The 17,865-nt window shown below is 40.8% G+C and overlaps 1 protein-coding gene across 1 annotated transcript in view; it reads right to left on the bottom strand.

Annotated features, from left to right (window-relative positions):
- Positions 1-17,865, bottom strand: part of dnah1 (dynein, axonemal, heavy chain 1) — a 537,372-nt gene that overhangs the window by 510,329 nt on the left and 9,178 nt on the right. The window contains exon 2 of the mRNA XM_080184401.1: positions 6,912-7,003. The gene's annotated coding sequence lies outside the window, so the exon portion shown is untranslated. The remainder of the gene's footprint in view (positions 1-6,911; positions 7,004-17,865) is intronic.

Here is a 17,865-nt window from a genome sequence, read left to right as displayed (position 1 = left end):
AAGTGATCTATCTGTGTAACAAAGATGTTAAGGATAGTATTAGATTAAAAGGAAAGGCTTATAATATTGTCAAGAAGAGTTCTAAGCCTAAGGATTGGGAGAGTTGTGAAAACCAAAAAAAGAATGATCCAAAAATTAATGACAAAGAGAAAATAGAATATGAGAGTAAACTAGCACAAAACATTTAAAAATGATTGCATGAGCTTCTACAAGTATGCAAAAAGGATGAGAATAGCAAAAATAAACATTTGGCCTGTTAGAGATTGAGGATGCTTCTCTTCATGAGACAAGGACCAAATGGCCTACTCTGCTCCTAATTTGTATGTTAAGAGAAATTATAATTGGGAATAAGGAAATTGCAGGAGATAAACAAATATTTTGTATCTCAGTCAAAAATACAAAATAAATTCCAGAAATAGTAGGGTACCAAGAGCATAATGACAGCACAGAACTTCAGGTAGTCTATACTGGTAAAATAAAACTATTGCCAAAATTAATAAGATTAAAAGCTGACCTGATGACCTACATTACAATTCTAAAAGAGATGGTAGCAAAAGTAGTGACTGCACTCGTCCTTTTCCAAAGTTCCTTCAGTTCTGGGAGGAACTTAGTGGATTGGAACGTAGCAAATGTAACACTGCAATTCAAGAAAGGAAGGAAAGAGAAAACAGGGAACTATAGGCAAGTTAACATGACATCAAACATTAGAAAAATGCTGGAATTCATTATTGAAAAAGCATAACAGGGCACTTTGAAAATCATAATATACTCAGGAAATTTCATTATGCAAATTTTGACAAATCTATTAGTGTTTCTGAGGATATAATTAGCAGGATAGAGAAAGGGTTAAATATAACATATTAGGATTTTTAAAAGATACCTAATAAGGTTCCAAACAAATTTTGTTGAAGAACACAGGGTTGAAGTTTGGTTAAAGGACAGCAAAAAGAGAATAGAAACAAACAGGTTATTTTTGTATTGGCAAGTTATTTCCCATGGAGCATCACAAGGATCAGTGCTTGGCTTGGCTATTTACAATCTGCATTAAAGACTTAGATGGAGAACTTTGTGGGAAATGTGAGATCATACACTTTGGCAGGGAAAAATGAAAGCACGTGTTTTTTAAATGGCAAAAAACAACTAAATTTTGGTGTTCAGAAAGATTTGAGTGTCCTCATCTATTGAACAAAGAAAAGGTACAGCAAGTAATTAGGAAGGCAAACAATTGGCTTTGATTGCAGGATGGGTAGAGATAACATTTCCTTGAATTTTATATGGAGTGTGGTGGTGATTTTTTAAATGAACAGCCCCTATAATTTTTTTTCATACATCTGTGCACATGCATTAATTTCTGGGGTCCACATGTGTGCAGTCTTCATGGGAATTTTCAGCTTAGAGAAAATGTTAGCTGAAATATAACAGTAAAGAAATTTTGCTGCAACTATATAATACAATGGTGAGACAACATCTGAAGTACTGTGTACAGTTTTGGTCTTCATACCAAAAGAAGCATGTGCTTGCCAAAGTGCAGTGTAGTTTCATTAAACTGATTTTTTGCAATGAGAGATATGTATTTTAAGAGTGAATAGAATATTCTGGCGGATAGAAGAATGAGAGGTGATCTATTTGAAATATTAAAATCCTGAGAGGACATTACAAGGTAGATGTTGAGAGGCTGTTTCCCTGGTTTGAGAATCTAGAACTAGAGTACATGGTTTCAAGACAAGAGGTCAGCTATTTATGATTGAGATGAGGAGAAATTTCTTCATTTAGGGGGTTATGGATCTTTGGAATGTTCCACTCCAGAGAGTTGAGGATGCTCAATCAATGAGTACATTCAAAATTGAAACTGATAGGTTTTTGGACTCTTCAGGGAATCAAGAGATATGGGCCAGGAACGTGAAGCTGACGCATTTAATTAAATGGCAGAGCAGGCTAAAGGGACTAGATAGCCTCTTGGTGTTCTATTTGTTATAATTTAATTAGCAAGGCAGGAAAGTGGTGAAAAAATATAAGATCTGTGCGTTTTACTTAACAAAACAAAATTTAACATCTCATGTTTTTACAGGACCAAGCAATGTATATTTTTGTATAACTACAAAGCTTTATTCTTTTTCCTATTATTTGGATATTGTGCAACCTGTGTGCCTCAAGCAGTGGCAGAAACAGGCTGCTCAATCCCCTGCTCTGGCTGCTGTGATGATCTTGGTTATTGCCCTTTGTATTTGGGAACTCATCAGGAATCTGTCAAAGACTGCTCAATTTGCACCTGATGTAGAGATGCCAGCGTTGGACGGGGATAAACACAGTAAGAAGTCCCACAACACCAGGTTAAAGTCCAACAGGTTTATTTGTAGCAAATGCCAGTAGCTTTCGGAACTGGCTGTTCCTTCGTCAGGTGGGTGGGAGTTCTGATCGCAAACAGGGCATACAAAGACACAAACTCAATTTACATGAATAATGATTAGAATGTGAATCTTTACAGCTAATCAAGTCTTAAAGGTACAGACAATGTGAGTAGAGAGAGCATTAAGCACAGGTTAAAAAGATGACTTTGTTTCCAGACAGGAAAGTTAGTGAGATTTTGCAAGTGCAGGCAGGTTGTGGGTCTGTGCATTTGCACCTGCGCAGGGCTAAACTCACCATCAGAAGAAACATGTGGGTAATGACTGATGGGATGGGGAGAAGTAGAAGTGCTTTGAGTGGAGTCAACATTTGCCTGTTCCCTTTCTCCATTATCAGTCTCATTACTCAGCCAAGTTTGCTAGCATCACTGAGCTGGGCAATATTTTGGTGCAAATCAGCAATGTGCTTTAAGGGTGAGGTTTAGGTTTATGTCACGCTAATGAAGATGACAGATAAGTTATCACCCAGAGTGTGCCTATACATGGTAAAATAAAGGAGTCCTATGACAGTAGATCCTCAAAACAGTGCAGCTCGTCTCAGGAATTACTGTAAGGCCCTCCTGCAACTCCTGTACTTGCATGAAGGTGAGTGATAAAAAACATGAATGAGTACTAATACGGTTGTGTTTCACTTGCTCTGGAAATCATGTCAACTTGACCTAATATGGCGTGTGGGTGGCTCATATTTAGTTCTACCACCACTTGGTTGGGAGGTTTCCAACTGTTACAGCGAGATATGCTAAACTCCACTGATCCACAGTGCTGTCTCCTCTTATTTGTTTGCTGTGAGATGGCTGAAAGCCACCACTGATTCTCTCTCCCTTCCTGATTCATTGCTCTCTTCTGCTGCAATGAAGGAAAGAACAGATCTATGAGTGAGTGTAAAAGCATATATTCAGTCAAAGGGGAGGTTAACTACTATATTAGGGAGCAGTGCAAAATTGCATAAGAATGAGGGGCTGTAACAACAGCTGGTGAGGAAGTGAATGGATAAGAGAAGAATGGATGCACCCATGAAGTAAGTTACGCGGAATGGTGTAATGCAATATGGTTGAGAAGGCAGAATGAAGCAGTTAAATCTGCAACTGTATTCAACTTTCATGGCCTGATTAAATCATTAAAACTTTTTGCACTGCATCTAGTGACGTGGAACAACGTTCCTGCTGTAACCTCTTGGGCAACCTCCAACCATACCTTTTTCAATTCACAGTTTTTCCTCTCACTGCTGAGGAATAATATACCCTCTAGTTTCTCACAACAGTAGCACACCAAGGGAGCCATCAGTGAATTATGGTGCAGCCTCTGAACGTCTCAAATCCATTCTTGAAGTTGCTTCTCTCTGTTCCTCAACTCCAAATTACATCTTTGAATTGGCTCTTTAAATACAGGAGCTGAGGTTACATCATGCCAGTCCTCATCATGATTGTTGGTGCACAATGGATGGTAAACTTGGAAACTATAATGAAGTGGCTGGGTTAAAAATATACTGATTGCTGTGCTGAACATATTTTCAGGTTCCCACACGATACCAGGTTTGCCCACTCCCAATCCTTCTCCCAGATAACCAATACAGGGGCCTGAGTTTCAAGAGTGCCTTCTTGAAAAATATGTGCCCAACTACTTGGAAGCATACCACAACAGAATGCTCAATGGGAAAGAAAATAGAAAGTGAAATACTACAGAATCTGGAAATCTGAAATGCGAGCAGAAATTTCTGGAAAAATTCAGCTGATCTGGGAGCATCTGTGGAGAGAGAAACAGAGTTAACGTTTCAAGTGCAATATGACTCTTCCTCAGAAGGTCAACAATCTCTATGCTCACTAATAAAATAATACTATACGCCACATGAATCATATGCTAAAACCTTTACAATTCAAACAGGCTTTAAAAACCCAGCTTAGTATCACCAGGGTTACTTTTGATTTAGCTTCTTATTTACTCAATCAAAACCCTTCAAGATTTTGAATGTCTTTGAATTCTTTTTATGCTCTGTGATTGTGGACCTTGGTTCTGCATAAGTTCCTCATACAGCAAAACTATGCATCATTTAACAATTTATTAATTAAATCATATGGTATCATAATTCAAAAATATAAAACAACTCTACATATTAACTGCAAGAAGGAGATGGAATCCATATACTACTTTAATCTACTAGTTAATCTTCCATGGTACTGTACATGGACTAAAATAAAATAAAACATGAGACTCTCTTACTATTTATTATCTTTTAATTTTAGTTATCTTCACTCTCTTGATTCTCTTTATTTCCATGTTCTACCTTCGTAGTTTTTTTATTCTTTATCTGTTCTTCATTCTCTTTCCCATTCTGTTTGATTCTCATTGTCCCTTCTGCATCTCTGATTGCGTTCAACTTTTATTCCTCCTTTCTCCTTTTACTATGATTCAGTTAGAAATGGCAATGATTGTGAATGTTGCTGTCAAGGTTTTTCTCAGATAACATGAGCGCATTTCCACAAAAGGTAAATTATCTTATCTAATTTTCTCAACCAGTCATTGAGTCATAAAATTGTACAGCATGGAAGTAGTCTATTAGGCTCATCATTCCTGTGTAGGCACTTTGAAAGAGAGATCCAATTAGTCCTAGTCCCCTGCCCTTTCTCCATAGCACTGTAAATCTTTCACACTCAACTATTTAATCAATTCCAATTCCCTTTTAAAGTTATTTGAATCTGCTTCCATTGTTGCATTCACTGTTATCCAAATGCTTCCTTCACTGAAGCATGCTTCACTCACCCCTCTTAGAATTAAATCAAGTACTCTTTCCCCCTCATTGGGCTGGAAACACACTGATCAAGATTTAAGTTTTCTTGTACTCATTTACAAATTCCTTCCCTCTTTACTTCTTTTGCAAATTAACAATCTGAATTAAAATGTACTTAATTCTAGTTTTAACAAGCAGTCAGTATACACAATTACAGCATACGATTAGCGCTAGACCTGGCTTATGCCTGGGACATGCCACCATATGCCAAGGGTAGAAATGGAGATAGATCATGAGAAAGGACCGTAGGTGGGTATGAGTATGGTTTTAGCACCAATCACAGCATCAAGGCTTCTCTAGTCAAATTCATCAGTACTATTATTTATAATTGTCACCATAGCCTGATATTCCTCCTTTCCCTATTGACAACTTGTGACATTTCCTCCATGTGCTCTCCAAGTGTCACATCTTCATGGAAAGATCTTTTTGGGATTCTACTCATACTTTTCTAACATAGTCAATACATCTAGTTCCAATGGCTTTCCCCTTGCTCTCACATGGTCACCTCTGGTGGTCAGCACATGGTCACCAGTTCTTTGATCATGTGTGAACCACTGTCAGCTTCCTCATGCATGCCAATGATATTCAAGTTTATTTTTGCTCTACCATCCAGAGCTGATGCTGTCATGCTGTTTACCATCAAGTACTGAAAGAGCCAAAATGTTTTCAAAAACTCAACATCATGGGCAACACTGAAACCATCCCATTGGACTTCTGCCAAAACCCTGTCAACTTACTGAAGCTAAACTAACTTCGTGTATGCTAGGGTTGCTTTGGTTTGGGGGGGTGGGGGTGGTGGGGAGCGAAGGTGGTGTTCCAACCTCCCAAAGATCTGAAGCAACTATAGTTGCCACATGTGAATAAATATATTGTTTGAGATTTCATCATGTCTTGTTCTCGTGCTGCAGCCATTAGTTGGTCAACACATCCATCTTCAGGTTAGGCAATTGGCCATGATAAATTGACCCTTAGTGTTCCAAGTTGTGTAGGGGGAATTAATGAGGTAAATGTGTGGGGTTACAGGGATGGGTGGTGGGCCTTGGTAAATGCCCTATCCCAGAGTCCATGCAGATTTGATGGGCTGAGTGGCTTCCTTTTGCACTGTCGGGATTCTGTGATCTTGTGATGTTATTACTAACCAATTGCAAAGGAAAAAGCCTCACTACCCAATTGGATGATGTCAGTCAAAGTCTCCCCTCCAATACTTTTTATATCTGGCAAAGAGAAACGCTCAAAGAAAATAGCAAAAAAAAACCCCTCTTAATGCCCCTATCATTTTACTCCAGGACGGATCGCAAGTATTGTCCTGGAGATTGATCTTCAATCCCTGGAAACTCTCGGCAGATCCTGGAGGGTTGGAACTGATAAATGGCCGTTACAACAAAATCATATTCAAACGCACGCAGTATCTCGGTTCAAGATTTGAAAAACACGCAGTCGGAATTTGTAGAATTTGGCTTTGTGGTTCATTTTCGATAAATGAACAATAAAACAGAATCCGATCGGATTTGAAATGAGAGGTTTTAATGAAGATGATGCGTCGCCACTGGGCGCCGACTCGCCCCTACCCCCCCGATTGAAAGGTGAAGGCACCGGCTCATGTGGACACCCGGTCCCCGGGGTCACACGGGAGAAGACAGCCAACAGCACAGTATGGAAAGATTCAACCCCAGCAAGGGAGAAAGAGAGAGAACAAAGACGAATAAAGGCAGGGCTCCCACCTTGGATGAAATTCGCTCGCTGGTCCGTCCACTGGGCCTCAGGCCTGTCTCCTGGCAACCGGACGCGGCGTGCGGTTACTAAGCAGCAAACACTAAGTTTAAGGGAGGGGTGGACAGCAGAAGCAGGTATAAACAAAACAGTGAGAACACCTTCCAAACACACACTTCATATTATACCCATGAAAACTTAATTAAATCTCTCATGGTTTAAGAGCTCAAGCTTTTTTTTTCTCCAATTTATCATTTTAAAATTGCCACGAACTATTTTAGCCCCTCCCTCCTGTCGCTTTGGAAGACGCTTCTAACAGCGGGATAGAAAAAGAGGCTCGTCCCATGTCCTGTATTCTGGGATGACTCAAATGCCAAGAATCATAGGATCCTTACAGTGCCGAAGGAGGCCATTCGGCCCATCGAACCTGCACTGACAGCAATCCCACCCAGGCCCTATCCGCATAACCCTGCGTATTTATATAATTCCCTGACATTAAGGGGAAATTTATCATGGCCAATCAATCTAACCTGCACATCTTTGGAATATGGGAGGAAACCAGAGTACTTGCAGGAAACCCATGTAGACATAGGGAGAATGTGCAATTCCACAAGTCACCCAAGGCTAGAATTGAACCCAGGTCCCTGGTGCTGTAAGGTAGCACTGCTAATCACTGTGCCACCTTAAGAAAGGGATATTTCACCTTGTGTAATTGTATAGATCATTTGAAAGGGATTAAGGCTCTGCTGGGATTTGAACCCAGGATCTGCTATGGATCGAAGTCACATGTTGGCCAAGTTAGGTAATGATGGTGGATTTCATTCCTAAAGGACATTAGTGAATTAGATGGATTTTTAAAAATGACAATTCCCACCTTTACTGAGGCTAACTTTACATTATAGATTTGTTAAGTGAGTTTACATTTCGCCAGGTGCCGCGGTGGGTTTTGAATCCATGTCCCCAGAGCATTGGCCTGGACCTGTGGGTTACTAGTCCAGTGACATAATTGCTACTTCATAATTTCTTGTGAATAGTTTCCATAAACATCTTCTTCTTTGCTTAACCTAAGAAAAGCTGTCTGAATAATTCTTCACAATCTGAAAACATAATTAGTGGTACACCTGCAGTATTGGCAAAGCGCATCTTCGCTAAATTCACACAAAAAAGCTGTTATGGTCAGACTGGAGTGGTAGAATAAGGAAATAATTTCGCCCCTCCTCACGTGGTTGTAACGTTATGAAGAAAACATAGTTGCTGAACAAAAAAAGCCAATAAAGCAATAAATTGATCATTTTTAAAAAAAGTAATAAAAATGAGCATTCACCACAGACACTATTGATTCAAGGGAGAGAGGAAGAATTGGGAGAGAAAAGACCCAGGGCCACATCGTCAATGAGGGACTATAAGAACTCAGGAAAGGCATGACAGGGGTACAGGCACCGTGAATGCAAAGGGAGGACCCTTGGGAGGATGGGAAGTCAAGGATTTTGTGGGGGTAAATTAAGCTACTAGGTGTTTTACCTTGTCAGCAACTTCCAGCCAGGTCTGAAGATGTGTGAAATAAGAAGCATCCAATAACACTCAACTAGGATAGACCATGCAGCAAGCAAGAAGGAAGGTTCTGGGGAATTTGGCACTTCCTACTCAACCAGTGATTGCTCTTGTTCAGAACAATAGCAGTAATTGACCAAGTAGCCTGTCGGTTGGGATGATCTACAGTGCAGTTCCAAGGCAGCCAATCTGGCTCGTAGACCATACCGATTGACAGGCTTCTTGACTAACCAGCCCGGGCTCCCCTAGAGAACGCCCCAGTTTTGCACCTTGTGTACTCCCATTCCTGGGCCTTGATGCTATTCCCAAATTTTAAGAAGGCTAATTTATGGCTGGGATCTGGCAAAAGTTGACTGCAATCTGCTTTGAAGAACAGTCATACAGACTTGAAATGTTAACTCTGTTTCTCTTTCCCTAGATGTTGCCAGGCCTGCTAGGTTTTTCCATCATTTCTCTGTTCTTGTATCTTACAAGATGGATGAAACTTTTGGTCAAATTAAACATCTTGGAGACTCAGGTACAGTTTTTGATCGTTTATTTAAGCAAAAGCAGGGATAGCTTGTCTTAGTCAATCCAGTCCAAGTCAATACTCTGCTGTCAGAATTGTTACATTGTCTTTAATATTTTTATCCCTATCCTGTCATAACTGTGGGCGTGTATTTTGTCACATGGGCTCATAATCCACTGCAATAGGTGCAAACTGTTTCAAATCAACTGTCCCATTCTGCTGTGTACCTAAGGCATTCCAGTGGCTGACAACTTGTTGCCTGTAATTGTTGTCATAGTAACTTGCAAGTGTTATAGATCTCCTGCCTCATCTTACTTAATATTTTAGTGACTGACACCTTTCTACCTCTAATTACTGGATTCAACACTGCCGTGACTAGCCTGGACTGGTTTTTGTTGTATCCTTTGTCTAGGCTAACATATGCCAAGTATCCCAACAGCCTTCACTTCACAGGCTTCTACCTAGTGCCTTTTCATGGCTAAAGCTATTACTACTGAACTCTAACATTACACTATAACAGTACATTCTAACATTACACTCTAATATAGGCAAACAAGTCTGAAGACAAATGGGTTCTATTGAAAATCATTCTCATACAGAATGAAGTCCTGTTTGTCCCAATGAAAAGAATGGCACATTGTAAGACAAAACCATTATGAATGGAGGTAAATTTGATTGAAGCAGAAAGCATTCTGCACAGTTAAAGACTTTAACTCGCATGAGAACAGGGGGAAAGCAAAACATGCAATTAAAGACAAGAATAGGATTAACCAAGAGCTCCCTGGAAAAGGAGATGGTGTGCAATTGTGGCAGTCATAGCAAAAGTGTTTTTAACTACGCCAGAAATTGAAAGACCATTAAGAACTTATAGAGTCCCTATAAAGCATACGGTAGGACAGGTTCAGGCTGATTCCCAGGATATGGCAGAGCTGCTAAGTGATTATTTTGCATCACTCTATATTCCTGGAGATGATATTTATATTTCAAATAGAGGGAACTCAGGTGGAACAGTATTGATAAAATAGAAAGTAATGTCATGTTGGATAGGTTAGAGAAGCTGAAAATAGATCCAAGTCTGGGTAATATTCATCAAAAGGTGATTAAAGGAATGGGAAAGGTATAGTGTGAACCACAAAAGCAAAATATTGCATATGTCAGCAAACTGAAATGCAAACAGAAGACGCGGAGTTCATTTGCAAGTCAAGCAACATCTGTGCACTGAAAAACGAAGTTCATTGTGCATTTTAGATTGGGACCATAACTTTGGGACAAATGGACAGTTTTGGGAAGAGTTACCCAACATGGTTTTACTACAAATTGGCCAATGTTTGGCCAGAGAATATGGCTCATCACCAGGTTCTCGAATTTGAAGGGCCAATAGGAGACTCTTCACCACAGAAGGAGCTTGCAACCTGCTCTTGTAGAAGAGTGCCTCTGTCTTGAGGCACTGCCTCAGTAAGATTAAAATATTTGAGGTAAAGAATGGCCACCATTGTGAAGAGCCATCTCTGGCAGGGGCATAGGGCCTTAATGTCTTCCTGGATTGCAGAGCCATATCCTCACAACACCTTCTGCTGGTTGGCTATCTCCAGGCAATCTTGTGCAAGGGGTGTGGGCCACACAATGTCAAAAGACATTTCAGGTAAATGAAAGTAGTGCTATGTAACTGATCAGACCAACACAGTGCATGTATTATTTGCAAGGAACAATATTGGAAGTAGTTGAGGAAGAAAAACATATCTTGGTGTTATTGTGCACAGATCACTGAAGGTTCGTGAGCTATGTAGAGAAACTAGCTAAGGTTAACTATATTATGCAGCTGAATGCATGGCTGAGGGATTGGTGCAAGGCTTTACTTTTGTAGACCACTGGGAAGTATTTGTGAGAGAAGGGCACCTGTACAGGAGGGATGGGGAAAGTTTGAATGGGAGGGGGACAAATGTCTTAGCAGGGAGGTTAGCTGGAGTGTTTAGGCAGGGTTTAAGCTAATAGGGAGGGGGGGTGGGGATGAGACTGATAGCTCATTAGGCACTGGGATTGGGAGTGAGTTGGGTGATAGGGTAGGTTTGGGTGAAAGGAAAATTATCAGGGGGAAGGAGGTTCCGAGTGGGCCTGGAGGGTTGGACTGCGTCTGTTTCAATGCGAGGAGTGTGACGGGAAAAACGGATGAGCTTAGGGCCTTGATGTTCATGAGGAATTTAGATGTGGTGGCAGTGACGGAGACGTGGTTAAAGGAAGGGCAGGACTGGCAGCTGAATGTTCCTGGGTATAAGTGTTTTAGGTGTGACAGAGGAGGGTTGAAGAGAGGTGGTGGGGTGGCATTGTTAGTAAAGGAGCACATCACAGCAGTGCAGAGGGAGGATAATATGGAGGAGTTAGGGATTGAGTCGCTGTGGGTGGAGTTGAGGAATAAAAAGGGAGAGATTACGATGCTAGGGGTATACTATAGGCCACCCAACAGCCCGAGGTCAGTGGAGGAAGGTATTTGCAGAGGCATTTTAGATAGGTGCAGAAAGAATAAGGTGGTTGTAGTGGGCGACTTTAATCTTCCTGGAGTGGATTGGAAGGTGCCTAGAGCTGGAGGTACGGATGGGGAGGAGTTTGTAAAATGTGTGTTGGAAGGGTCCTTGGAGCAGTACGTAACGAGCCCGACTAGGGAGGGGGCTATACTGGATTTAGTGTCAGGTAATGAGCTGGGGCAGGTGGTTGAGGTTGCAGTGAGCGAACATGTGGCTAACAGTGACCACAACTCTGTCTACTTTAGGATAAAAATGGAGAGGGATGAGTGCTGTCCGAAGGGGAGGGTGCTGAACTGGGGGAAGGCGAGCTATAGCCGGATTAGGAGGGAGCTGAAGGACACTGATTGGGAGGGGTTGTTAGCGGGCAAGTCCACGGTTGGTAAGTGGGAGGCTTTCAAGGGCAAACTGATAATGTTGCAGGAAAGGCATGTGCCGGCAAAGAGGAAGGATGCGAAAGACAGGATCAGAGAGCTGTGGATTACAGGGGGTATGGAAGACTTGGTCAGGAAGAGAGAGGCATATGTTAGGTCGAAACAACTGGGAACGGAGAGAGCGCTGGAGGAATATAGAGAGAGTAGGAGGGAGCTTAAAAGGGGAGTTAGAAGGGCAAAAAGAGGGCATGAAATGGCTTTGGCTGATAGGGTTAAGGAAAATTCAAAGGCATTTTACTCTTATATTAGGAGCAAGAGAGTGGTTAGAGGGAAAATTGGTCCTCTTAGGGACAAAGGAGGGGAGCTATGCATCGAGTCTGAGGGAATGGGGGAGATCCTGAATGAATACTTTGCGTCGGTATTCACAAAGGAGAGGGGTTTGGTGCCGTGTAATGTCTTGGAGGGAGCTGTAGATCATTTGAAGGAAATATCCATTACGAGGGAGGAAGTGCTAGGGTTTTTAGGTAGCATAAAAACAGATAAAGCTCCAGGGCCTGATGATATTTATCCCAGGCTGCTTAGGGAGGTGAAAGGTAAAATTGCTGGGCCTCTGACGCAAATCTTTGTCTCTTCTTTGGACACAGGTGAGGTCCCAGAGGACTGGAGGGTAGCTAAAGTGGTACCGCTGTTTAAAAAGGGCAGTAGGGATAACCCTGGTAATTATAGACCAGTGAGTTTGACATCAGTGGTAGGAAAATTATTGGAAAAAATTCTTAGGGGTAGGATGTATGAGCATTTGGAGCGTTGTGATCTGATTAGGGATACGCAACATGGCTTTGTTAGGGGGAGGTCTTGCCTTACGAATCTGGTAGAATTCTTTGAGGAGGTGACAAAAACGGTTGACGATGGATGAGCCGTTGATGTCATCTATATGGATTTCAGTAAGGCATTTGACAAAGTCCCTCACGGTAGGCTGGTAGAAAAAGTTAAGGCACATGGGATACAAGGACAGGTAGCTAGATGGATTGAAAACTGGCTGGGCAACAGGAGACAGAAAGTAGTAGTGGAAGGGTCCTTTTCTGGCTGGAGGTCAGTCACCAGTGGTGTGCCGCAGGGCTCAGTACTGGGACCTCTCCTCTTTGTAGTATATATAAACGACTTGGAAGAGAGCGTACGTGGTGTGATCAGCAAGTTTGCGGATGACACCAAGATGGCAGGATTGGCGGATACCGAGGAGGAATGTCAGGTGATACAGCAGGATATAGATAGGTTGGTATATTGGGCAGATAGATGGCAGATGGAATTTAATCCTGACAAATGCGAGGTGATGCATTTTGGAAGGAATAATGCAGGGAGGAGTTACATGATAAAAGGTAGACCAATTAAGAGTATAGAAATACCGAGGGACCTGGGAGTGCAGGTGCACAAGTCTCTGAAGGTGTCAACACAGGTAGAGAAGGTTGTGAAGAAAGCTTACAGAATGCTAGCCTTTATAGGAAGGGGTATAGAGTATAAAAGCTGTCATCTAATGCTTCAGTTGTACAGAACGTTGGTTAGACTGCATTTGGAGTACTGCATCCAGTTCTGGTCACCTTACTACCGGAAGGACGTGGAGACCCTGGAGAGAGTGCAGAGGAGGTTTACCAGGATGCCGCCTGGTATGGAAGGACTGAGTTACGAGGAAAGATTGGAAAAACTGGGCCTCTTCTCCTTAGAAAGACGGAGATTAAGGGGGGATCTGATAGAGGTGTATAAAATAATGAAGGGAATAGATAGAGTCAATAGTGGCAGGCATTTCCCTAGATTGGGGACAACTATTATGAGAGGTCACGATCTAAGTTTGAGGGGGGAGAAGTATAATTTGGATACTAGAGGAAGGTTCTTCACTCAGAGGGTCGTGGGGGTATGGAATGCGCTACTAAGTAAGGTGGTGGAGGCAGGCACGTTGGACTTGTTAAGGTTTACTTAGATAGACACATGAGTGAAACAGGGATGGAGGGTTATAGGAGACGGTATTAAAAAGGGTCAGAGCCTCGGGACGACACTGGAAATGTAATATTACATGTTAATGTTTTGTCTCTTTTAATCCACAGGTGTTGGTCCACCTTGTTGTCAAACGAGGGGCATGCACACGGTGGTTCGTGCGTGGGCTGCTCTTGGAGGTTCCGGGAGTGGCCTAGTACTTTGTGTCGTTGTGTGTGCTTAATCCTGGACCGATAGACGGGCTCCACAACAGCTCAGTGACTATCACTGCTAGCTGTGCAGATACATGGATTTGGGCCTGTGTCTGTGGGAGTTTGCGCATTCTCCCTGTGGTTGCATGGGTTTCCTCCGGTTTCCTCCCACACCCCAAAGATGTGCTCTTAGGCTGATTGGTATACCAAATTGACCCTACACTATTCTGCTCTGAATTTGGCTACATTAGGGGTACCATTCACATACACACGGGGCAGGGTAGGTGTAGGAAAATGCTTTGTCGAAATGGCGGCGCAGGCTCGTTGGGCCGAAGGGCCTGTTTCCCGTGCTGGGTTGTTCTTTGTTCTTTGTACATGTAATAATAATAAATCAAATCAAATCATATTTTTGTAACAATTGGTCAAGGAACCACATGCACAAGGCTGTTATTGGACCTGATATTGACAATCACTACAAAAGGGGAGAGTTTGATGTTAAGTTTATATGAAAAGTGGATAAGTGAAAGAGAAATAAAGTTTTCAAAAATAGATTTTGAGGGGATGAAATATGAATTATGGAAATTGCACTACTTTGATATGTTAGAGGGGTAAAACATGAACCATCTTTAAAAGAAGTATAGATAAAAAGCAGACCAGAGAAGAAAAGAATGTTAGCTTAAAGGATAATGGTGAAATAATACAGGGAGTAAGTACAAAACCAGATCCTAATATATAAAGCCAGTGTTGCATTATGAATAATGGCAAATATAAAAACTTGAGAAACAGATCAGAAAAGCTAAGATCAAATACGATAGGAGAAAATATTAAAATAAATGTGTTTCTATTTGTATATTTATTACAAGCAGATGGAAAAGGTGGGTAGATCCTAACATCATATTAATTGATCAAAATATGATCAGTACTGTGATGTTAATGTACCTTTAAGAAGTTATATTTTGAATCATGTTCTCTGCAGTTGTAAGCAGACCTTTTCAGTTTTTTTCTCTCATTGTTGCTGGGCCATCTGTTAGAAGTCCTTTTATCGCTACTTCAATGGCTTAAATAGGGTTGTGTTTACTTTTACTCTGGAATCTTTTATGACCTTGCATTATGAGAGGGAAGATTGAGTGACAAGTTAAAGTCAGGTGGTTCCTCCCAAAGGAAAAAACCTAAGGATGCATTTGCAGTTTTAGTTTAGAAAGGGGTGGACATTAAGCAGTTTTTCTTTCTCTCTCTCTGTCTCCCTGGTTTTGGAAATTCTGCTGTTAGCCAGAAGCAAGGTTCCAGGTCTTCCAGGAGTAGGAAACCTGGTATTGGTGGTTGGCTTGACTAGAATCTCCTTGGTGTTTTGGGAAGCTGTTCTGACTTCAAGCTTGTCTGTGTGTGCCTCAGGAGAACCGCAGCATTCAACCAAAAGACTAAATTCCAGTATGTATTTGCTGTGTTAACCTTGTGTTAACTGTTTTGTATATCATAGAATCCCTACAGTACAGAAGGAATGCATTCAGCCCATCGAGTTTGTACCAACCACAATTCCACCCAGGCCCTATTCTTGTAACCCCACACATTTACTCTGCAAATTCCCCTGACAGTAGGATCAATTTAGTATAGCCAATCAACCTAACCTGCACATCTTTGGACTGGAATTTGTTTTGGTGGAACGGTATTTAGCTGTTAAGGTTTATACAATATCATGAATTCCTATATTTGTAATTGTTAAATGTTATTGCTAATTTTCTTTCTATACATGTTAGCTGTATTCTTAAATAAACTTTGTTTGATAAAAGCTCTCTAGTGGGTCATTTGAATCATGCCTGAAGTGAAATATCTCATACTCACCTGAGGCAAATTCAAAGTGAAAAACTTATGATCCAGGCAGACTTTATAAAACACTTTGGGTTTCTGATTTGAATTATAATAACAAATTAAATTTATTTCCTGAGTTTACTGCCCCATGAAGTGGCAAGTGAAATTGGTCATGCCCATGTTTTCTTCAAAAAAATCATAGAAAACTGAAAAAAAACCCAAGGATTGGAACATAGCTGATTAACCTAATAATGGCCAAAGGGAAACCAGGATGCCGCAGGCCTATGAGTCCAACAAACATAATAGTGGAGTGGGGGAAGGTATTCGGAAAGAGGGAATATTGATGCATTTTGATGGGCATGGTGAAAAGGAGTCAAATAAAGGAACTACTGGAGTGATGACTTTCCCAGTAAATGTACTTGAGTTTCTTGGAAATATCAGACTTTGTTGACTCTGAAAATGCAATGGATAAAATCTATTCAGATACAGCATGGTTTATGATAACGTATTACACAAGCAATTAGTCTAAATGATAAGAAGACATGGAATAATGGTAAACGTTGGAGGTGAAAGCCAAAGGCAGTTGTAAATAGAGCTAGTTAACATATGGCAGGCATTCTCATTTATGATGATGCAGGCATTCCTGCTGACCCAATGTTCTTTATCCTATATTTAAAAGATTTGGAACTGGAGACAAAAATAGAAGTTTAAATTTATAGATTACACCAAATTGGTAGAGACAGTCCACCTTGCTGGTTCTAAAATCTGAAGCCTCTCAATCACCCTCTCTCATTTTTCCAATTTTTCATACTATCTCACTATTTTTTCACACTAGTTCACTAGGCCTTCTACTCTACACATTCATCACTTGCTGTCTAAAATATTTGAATCTAAACCTCTTCTAAGTTTGAGGCTTTTCGTTCTTGAATTTGTGACAAGAAATCTCAAGCAAATTGTCAGGGTTCAATTTATCCATTTCTTTAAAAAAATTGAATAACCTTAAGGAATCATTGTTCTTTTCTACACTGCCTCCAGTATTGAATATAGGGCAATCAGAATGTATATAGTATTCCTGGTGCAGCTAATACCACCCCATGTACCCTCACTCATTGATACCTTTAAGGATTTGTGCTCTGTACATCTAGTTATATATCCAGTTAGCTTTATTTACTGCAGGGCAGTTTCAATAGAGCAAACTCCCATAAATGGCAATGTGATTTTTCTTTATTGTTTTGATGGATTTCTGTCTCATTTGATGCCCACCCCTAATTGCTGTTGAATTGAGTAGCTTGCTGATTACTTCAGAGGGCAGTTAAGAGTCAACCACATTGCTTTGGGTTTGGAGTCACATGTAGGTTCAAACAGGTAAGGATAACAGATTTCATTCCCTAAAGGACATTAGTAAACCAAATGGGTATTTACGACAACCAATTATTCACAGTCATGATTATTGAGAATAGCTTTATTTTCCAGATTTATTAATTGAATTTAAACTCTGCCAACTGCCATGGTAGAATTTGAACCTACATCCCTGGAGCATTAACCTGGGTCTCTGGATTACCTGTCCAGTGACATTGTCTCCCCACATAATAAACAGATAGTCTGTTTCTGTGATGTTGGTTGAGGAAAATAATTGGGTAGGACACTCTGAATAACTCCTCTGCTCTTCTTTAAAATAGCATCATGGAATCTTTTACATCCACTTGAGTAGGCAGATGGACTTCAGTTTAACATTTCATCTGAAGCCTGACATCTCCAAACATGCAACATTCCCCCGGTACTGCACTATGCAGAACCCTTGGTGTTTGGTTTATGTTTTTCCTATTATCTTCAATAGTGAAATTCACAATGTCCGAAATTACAATAACAAAATGAGATAGCGGTTTTTTAGCCACAAGTATTTTATAGCAAGTCCCTTGTAAGAAAATTTATTCTATTAAATTAGAAGAAAGAAATCTTCTTTTGATGGTTTTAATGTAATGGAACAGATGTAGCATTGTCCCTGAAATATTGAGACAAAGGTATGTCATTCTGAG

Source organism: Carcharhinus amblyrhynchos, chromosome 3 (assembly GCF_965287045.1).
Source record: "Carcharhinus amblyrhynchos chromosome 3, sCarAmb.v2.hapA, whole genome shotgun sequence".
Classification (NCBI taxonomy): domain Eukaryota; kingdom Metazoa; phylum Chordata; class Chondrichthyes; order Carcharhiniformes; family Carcharhinidae; genus Carcharhinus; species Carcharhinus amblyrhynchos.
The sequence above is the reverse complement of the archived record's forward strand: the minus strand, read 5'-3'. Positions and strand labels throughout refer to the sequence as shown.